This window comes from Etheostoma spectabile, unplaced genomic scaffold, assembly GCF_008692095.1.
Source record: "Etheostoma spectabile isolate EspeVRDwgs_2016 unplaced genomic scaffold, UIUC_Espe_1.0 scaffold00006390, whole genome shotgun sequence".
NCBI lineage: Eukaryota > Metazoa > Chordata > Actinopteri > Perciformes > Percidae > Etheostoma > Etheostoma spectabile.
Genome location: NW_022603369.1, coordinates 3,551 through 12,069, shown reverse-complemented (window position 1 = coordinate 12,069; position 8,519 = coordinate 3,551). Strand labels below are relative to the sequence as shown.

The window sequence follows — 8,519 nt, the reverse complement described above, 5'->3', positions numbered from 1 at the left end:
AGATATGACTGCAGAAAAGCTCATCGGTGCCAACCTGCCCTCCATTCATGACTTCTACACTTCCAGAATCAGAAAACGGGCAGGAACCATCACTGCAGACCCATCTCACCCGGACACAACCTGTTCCAGCTTCTCCCCTCTGGTCTGCACTACAGAGCACTGCACGCCAAAACCAACAGACTCAGGAACAGTTTCTACCACAAGCCATCACTCTGATGCACAGCTGATTTCTTACTCACAGTGTCAGGTTCAATTCCTGTGCAGTAACCCAGCAACACTTTCTCTAATCAGTCTGTTTACTGGTTCCACTCATTATTTATTCATCATTCTCTATTTCAGAGCTGTTAATACTGTACATATTGTAATATAATACTGTTATAATAACATAATACCATGTATTCCAGCATCCTTTGCACTATGCTCCATAATTAAAATAATAATAACTATCATAATTATAATTTACTCCTGCATATTTTGCACTCTTCAGTACGCTATTGTCTCAACCTGTCTATATTGTTTCTATTGTGTCCTATGTTTATGTATTGTTTGTTTTGTTTTGTATTAGTAAGCGCATTTTGAGCAATCCAAGCCAAAGCAAAATTCCTCGTTTGTGACCTTGTACCTGGCAAATAAAGCTGATTCTGATTCCGAAAGTGCTGCTACAGTGGCATTACGGTCATTCCCCGGCTGCAATAAAGCTCAACAGTATGCTTCCGGAAGTAAAAGTCCCATTAGGGCTTTAACGGAGCGTTTCAGACAGAGTCCCCCTCTGCAGGTATATGCAGACGGACAGCATGAGAAAAAAATATTGTTTGTTGAGCATTAAAGCATATACCTCAAAATTAGCATAAGATGGAATCTTTAAAAAAACGTCCAATATAGTACATTGTTATCAGGTTTTTTTTAACTCTAAAATATCAATATTGGTCCCAAAAAGCCAGTGTCAGTCACGCTCGGCTTATGCTCATATCTTCCTGATCTCATCATCCATTATGTATGTCCTCATGGCTTCTATTCACTGGACACTAGTTACCTTACTGTCAAAAATTGCCAACAAGAAATCGGCAGGCAGCCACACATTTTCCTCCCGAGTCGTTCACTCTGGAAGCCTTTGTGAAAGCTATTTGTTTGTTGAAACCTTTAAATCTTAAGTCAAAAGCAATAGCAAAATGATTCCAAAAGTTTGGAAGAAAGGGGTTTAACTCCCATGTAACCAATCTAAACCTTGTCTACTTTGAGTCCTATTAGGTCTAATATTATACTTTATGCAACATTAATATAGGACCAGGCCAGTGGGAACCCAGGCTAGGGCTCCTTCTGGGCATCATTAACCTTACTACGTGTTTGCTAACTGAATGAGTGTGGATGTAGATGTCTGAGTGGTGCTTGTTTCAATACTTATACATTATTTTTTCTGATTATGAGTGTTGCTGCATGTTTTTCTTTTTTCCCATCTCAGTGTCACACTAATCATTTCGTGTTGTGCGGGGTACTGCATACTAAAATTGCGGCTCCATCTTTGAGTTGGGATGAATTTTATTAAGATTTTCTTGTGATTTTTCTCTCTTTTCTCTTGGGGTCTGTTTAGGTTGGGCTGTCATCTTGTACCAACTTTCAGTTTTTCATCACTTTGTTGTTTTCCTTTTGTCGCACACTGTGTTGCATCATTTTGTTTTTGCAATTCCTTTATATCTATTCATTGCGTTGTGTTGTGTAAATACACTTTATAAATGAACTTGAATAACTCAATTATTTAATTGTGCTTGTTTTTTTTCCAACTTATTGTTATAGGTCTATCCCATCACAAAATAAAACATAAAATCCTCAACAACCACAGAATGTGTGGCATTTTTTCTTTTAAAATGTCTTCAATGATAAATTGGGCATCAGAATAGTTGCCAGTACATTTTTGGCTAATTCCACTACTAGTAGTAGTTTTACATTTCACTTAAGCAGATATTTATTTAATTTAAACATAAATGTATTTTGTTTATTTTTAAGCTATACCCAGCCATTTATTGTCATCTATTTAAGATGGAAAGGGGAGAGGCAATAGAAAAATTGCTTGGCTCAGCAGTAAGATAAGTAAAAACGTTATTAATCCCAAGGGAAATTGCTTTTCTGCAGTTGCAATACAAAGTTGAAAGAGAGCAAGTAGAAAGAGTGCTGATCCAAAATATGTAGAATAGCATACAATCCAAAAAATCAGTATGCATCATTAAAATAGGCTATACACAGGTTAACGGTTTGAATTGGTCTGGGTTACGTGTAGATATCATGTACAGTATACGATCTGAAATATAGGGAGTGTGCGATTGCACGGTTAAAACGGAACCAAGAGAGACATGCATGCACATGAATTTGGATAACAAAAAAGGCATGTAATCATGTAACCAACGTCATCATAATCACCTCACTCTGACCGAGACTGACCTTTCCAGGAGTTAATTTACATAACCGGACAGAACCACAACACCCGTCAACGTCACTTCCGTTCACTGCTTGTCAAACATGGCGCTGCTTCTAAGGTCAGTACATCCGTGCGACATCATGTTTGTGTTAGTCAAATAGAAGCATTTACAGCGTAAAAACATTACATTTTATAACAACCCGCCCAAGTGTAACGTTTTACCTTGGTGTATTATCCTTATTTGATGTAAATATGGTGCGACTCCGCGCTAGCTGACATTAGCTAGCGGGCTAACTAGCTATTTTGTGGGTATTTCAAAGCTAGCTAGGACAGTGGACTTTGGCTCTTGGTAGGATTAATGACAGACTCGAGGTGTTGGCTGCATTTGTCCTAGCTACATATGGGCTTTATATGACCGTTATTAAACTCTGCTTCCTAACTTTATTTTCTGGTCTGGTTTAATTTAGAGTTAGCGTTAACTGACAGTTTAGCTAACGTTAAATTGCTACGCTGTCGTACCTTTACGACACTGGCTAAACTACGTAGATATTCATCGTACTTTGTCTACTTCATTGACCTTAGGTGGCTTCTGCATGGCCAGGTAGCAAGTATAAACTTAATTCTAACACTTTTTTCTTGTGTTAAGGACGTTGGCCCGACAGGGTGTCTGTTTTTCCAGACCGTGTGTTGCCCAAAGTGTCTTCTACAGACAGTAAGTTGTGTGTGTGTGTGCGCGTGTGTGTGAGAAAGAGACAACTTGGTTCACATAAATACACTACCTGATAAAGTAATGATACAGATACATGCTAGAACATTTGGACTGTACATTGTTCTGCTGTAAACTCTATACATGTTTTTTTTCTCCCTACAGTGCTGCTCCAATGGGAACCACAGCTAAGGACGAAATGAACAAGTTTTGGGCCAAAAATACGAAATTAAACAGACCCATGTCTCCTCATCTCACCATTTACAAGTACGTACTCTGTCACATCTGTAGCCTGTTTTGTCCAGGAATCTCAGTGAAGATGGAGATGACTCGGTTGTTAAGGCTGATTCATGCTTCTGCGTTAAATTTACGCCAGAGCCTACGCCGTAGCCGACAGGTTCCTCTCAAAAAATGTGTAACTACACGTCTCTGCCACGCTTGGCTGTGGCTTGGTAGCGGTGTCCCTCGACTCATTTCTTGGTTCTCTTTCTCTATAAACAACATGAAATCAAAGAGGGTTCACTTTCCTGCTACAGATTTCCAATCACAGTGAAGGCTCCATGCTTTGATAAAATGTTATTGGACCTATACATCAGCATTTACAAATCTCCAGTTGTTTTAATTATGACAGAGACAGACAGCTGAAAACTTTACCAGGGAAAGGGAGAGAGGGGGGGAATGACATGCAGTAAAAGGCTGCAGGTCAGAATCGAACCCTGGCCCGCTGTGTCAAGGAGTAAACCTCTATATATGGGCACCTGCTCTACCAACTGAGCTCTCCGGATGCCCATGTCTTGTGTTCTGAATGCGGAATTTTTTCAGTTCAAGGTGTTTTCCCCATTTATTTTTTAATTTTTTCACTGTTTTTTAAGTTCAATACTTGAAACATCTTTCCAAAATACAATGAGTAAACGTGTTAAATAATCGTGATTTCGATATTGGCTAAAATAATAAATAATAATAAACCCTCCATAACTGAGCAGCCCGACATGCAGGCTGAAATTCCACCGTGGTGTTCCGTTGGGATTAAGCTATGAGCAGAAATAAAGTCTGCTAGTTGCTACGCTAATTTATGAATAACTGCAGCGCTATGCCATCTATGTCAGCCGAGAACGAGGGATTGTCAAAGGTTTGAATATTTGCTGTTAACTAGTACCGAATCTCCGAAATCCAAAGTTTTATTTATTATCCTAAAACATTCAGAAAATCAGTTGTGTTCAGTATGTGCCTTGTAATTTCACAAGAGGCTTTTCACTTTGTAGCTCTCTGTCATCTGGGTTCTTTCTTACGGCCAGTCTATGTCAGTGCACTTTGTTTTTGACACTAACCACTGGTTGGTTTAGTCTAGGGCTGTAATCAACCAAAGAAGGTCTTGGTCAACTAAAGTCCTGAAATTTTGACTAAAAATCGTCTGGGGGTGCGGAGGGGCGGGAAAAACCCTGTTTGATTAATTAACTGTACTGTCCTGCAGTACTTGTCCTTGCAGGCTATTTGCAGTATATTAAACGTTTTTGACCTAAATACTTTGCATTGAAATGCCACTCGTCTGTCGGCTCTGACAGCGCTGCATCAGCACTCTGTGCATGTCCTCACACGGAGCGGCTGAACATAAGGAGCTTGGCTTTGCAGCTGAGACACAAACAGACTATTAATTTAAAGCGTTTACTATTAAACACAAAAGGCACGCCCACTTTAATATATACTGTATATTTAAACATATCTGTGGTCAAGCTCAGTGCCTCTCTGTGTTGCATTAACTCTAAAACTTTCTCTTTGAGTCCCTCACATTTTCTGGTTAGTCCATGCATGATGGTGGGGCGTGCTGGCACTGTATATTAACAAGTTCTTATAACCTCAGCCCTCCATAACCGCAATGAGCCTCATATCCGGAGCAATAAAGTTGACAATTCCTTCCGTAATATTATTGTTGCGTTTGGATGGTAGAGGCTTTACATCCAGCGGGGTCTGGGTGTGTCCGGGTGTGTCCGGGTAACGCTACCGTGGTTGCGGGTGGGTGCGCCTGTAGTTATAAAACAATTATTAGACTATGAAATATGCCAACTCTGATAAGTTCATATAGCCTACTCAAAACAGACAGGGCAACCTAACACAGACAAGTTAGCTTACCGTTTTTAAGTCATATTCCATGTTTGTAGTCGAGCTGCAATATGCAAACTGTTGCTTGCAAACTTTGCATTCGACTTTTTCCCGTTATCTATTTTTGTAAAATGCTGCCACACTAGCGATGTCTTTGAAACAGTCAAAGTAAAGGTATTTGGGTTTCCTCAGGTTCACCAGGCGATGCCCTTCTTCTTCTTGCCCTGGCCAGTTTCTTTGCCACCCGTTTGCCTTTCAGTTCTTGGCCTGCCGTTGACTCATCCACCCAGGGTACTGAGAGGAGAACTGACTGTGAATTAAACACTCACAATTAAATAAATATTCAGCAAACCACTAAAACAAGGCTTTCTAGTTCTTTCTTCAATCTGTCCCCAATGGGTTGGGCTAATCCAACAAAAGTGAAAACAAGGGGGGTGTTCTGAAGACAGACTGTTACCTGTGAAACAGGGATGCTCTGAAAACACCCCCATTAGCAATTAGTGCTTTCCACCCATAGACCATAATATGCTATGTCTATGCTTCCACCTGATGAAATTAACACGGGAAAAAATCGACCAATCAGAATTTTGGTTAAGCCAGAACGTATCGACCAATAAATCAACCAGTGGACTGGGAGATTACAGCCCTAGTTTAGTCATTGGTGGTCTAGTGATTTAGATCATACCCTTTAACCGGTTTAAAGTTACTCTGCATGCTTTTGCTTAGTTTCTGTATGGACACTTTGACAATTGAATCCGTAGGTTAGGCTGCTCGGTTATGGAAAGAATCATAGTCCGTTATTTTGGTCAATTTCAAAATCACAATTTTTTAACATGAGTACTCATTGACTTTTGGAAAGATGTTGCATTTATATAACTTTTAATCAGTTAAACAAATCAACATTGGAAACACCTTGAACTGTATACTTTTTCCGCTGAATTCCCTTCAGAACAAAAGACAAAATAAGAGTTTACTTGCAAAATGTGATGTGCAAAATAATCGCCCCAGTGTAAGTGAAAGCGTCAATTGTTATTTACTTCAAATTTAATTACCTCCCATGGCTTGCAGCTTGGCCCTGTGAATCTCTTAATCACTTTGAGTTAGCACTGCCGCCTGCAGCTGATAAACTCTGAAGAGTGCTTTTTACTTTCTGTACTACTGCATGTTGCAGTGATGCAGCATGCCAGCCTGTGCCTAACCTGAAACAAATGGTTTTGAAAAACACTAGTAAAAAAAGCCAGTGAAGGCTCAATACTTTGACATGTGTTTGGAGAGTTTTTTAACCACATATACGGTATATCTGCTATTAAAGTTATGTGTGGCCTTTCCTTTGTGTTTCAGGTGGTCTGTCCCCATGATGATGTCCATCACATTCAGAGGAACTGGAGTGGGGCTCAGTGGAGGTAACACATCTGTTTTTTCTTTGTCATCCCTGACTAAGGTCATAGACATTCTTGTGAATATTTTTTCCTTCTGTAGTTAGTTTACTCCTTTAAATACCCTAATTATCTCACAAGAAGACAACACTTGATGATACGTGTGAGCTTTTATGTGGTTGTTCTAACATCAGGTGAATCTATTTTACTGCCAATGTCAGGTTTTGATTGACCCTGAAAATCTCTTCAGGGCATTTCAGTCCACTATTGATTTTTGCTAAGAGCATTTAAAAGCAGAAGTTGTTGAATTCAATTCAACCATTTGCATGTGAAACTCAAGCCTAATACTGGACTGCTAAGAGCTTTTATTCATTTGCCTGTCGTAAAGGTTGAGCCTATGTTGCTATGACATTGTACAGCAGTATTGCTGACCTTGATGTACCATGCTGTAAAAGCTGGGTCCAATTATGTTTTTATGTTCATGGGTTCAATAAAGACCAGCACCCCCAACAGCCAACAGTCACTTACTATGTCTCGTCTTTCTATCAAAACATTACATGTGCTTAATCACCAAACTAACATTTCTGACCACTTTGCAAAGGGCTGGTAGAAGAAAATAATTACCTGCTGAGAGTCATTTTTACAAACCATATCGATTTATATAAAATTATAATTTTTCCGTGTTTAATATTTAGATATTTTGCCTTTTAATGCTATTTTGCATATGGAATAAAAATGAATTAATTAGCATGTGTGCATTTCAGGCCTGTATGTTCTAAAAAAATTGTAATTTCCCCCTGGGGATCAATAAAGTATAAATTATTATTTATTTTAAAGGTTGTCTGTTCACATATGTTTACTTTGGTTGCCTTCACGCAACTCTGCCTTTTGTGTTTACATTGACACCTGCAGAGCCTATTTGATACAGAACCATTGTTTGGCCTTCATTTAAATTAGGCAGCAGGGAAACTGGTCTTTACATGACTGAGACCAGTGGGGTGGTGTAGTGGCTCATGGAGACTTATCCAGAGAAAACAAAGGGCAGTAGCATGTGGGTCCTTGACATGTGTTCATTTCTCATGTATTGCTTTCTCTCTAAAAGGCATGCATGCACAACATGACACCCATTTACATCCACACCTTGTCCAATCTTTGGTCTCATTACTTCTGTCTGTGTCTAGCTATCTCAGCCTTTGCCTTGGCAGCGCTGGTATTACCGGAAAGTTACCCTACTACCTGGACTTGATCCACTCGCTATCCGTCGGCCCCTATCTCATCGGGTTGGCCAAGTTTGGCCTCGCCTTCCCTGTGTCTTTCCACACCTATAATGGCATCCGCCACTTGGTAAGACTTAATACGTTTTTTTTCCATTCTTGAGTATATTTGAGACATTAATAGTTTGTTGCCGTTACAATGGTTGGTATAGTGTCTGGACTCCCCAGCTTAAGCTTTAAGGAGACAGATCTCTATGCAGTTTGTCATGTTTTTCATTTTAATCATGTCTGCTCATTTTACTGAATATATATTTGCTCCGATTCATAAGCTGACAGTTCTTATGCTAATTATGTTCTTTTCTCTTTATTTCTTTATTTTTATTTAAATCAGTTTTGGGACATTGGCAAGGGCTTCAGAATCCCAGAGGTGTACAGCACGGCTACACAGTTATTGGTCTGTCCATCATCACCTCCCTCGCACTGGCTTACCTCTGAGCAGAGAACGAGAAGAGATGAGCAGTAAGGGAGAGAGGGGGGGGGGGGGGGGTGTCAATGGGATTGTGGACTGGATTCACTATGGGAGTTTTGTGTATTTGTTCTGGTTTCATCAAAGTATTAAATAAAGGATTATATTATGCTGTATGGAGAAAATGTGTTGTGTTTTGTCACTTGGAATTAATTATACTCTGGAAAGCTTTGGGGTCATCAAATGCAGC

General features: G+C 39.7%; 1 pseudogene; it reads left to right on the top strand.

Moving 5' to 3' along the window:
- Positions 1-2,440: 2,440 nt before the first annotated feature.
- On the top strand, positions 2,441-8,298 carry LOC116678055 (succinate dehydrogenase cytochrome b560 subunit, mitochondrial-like; annotated as a pseudogene).
- The last annotated feature ends 221 nt before the right edge of the window (positions 8,299-8,519 follow it).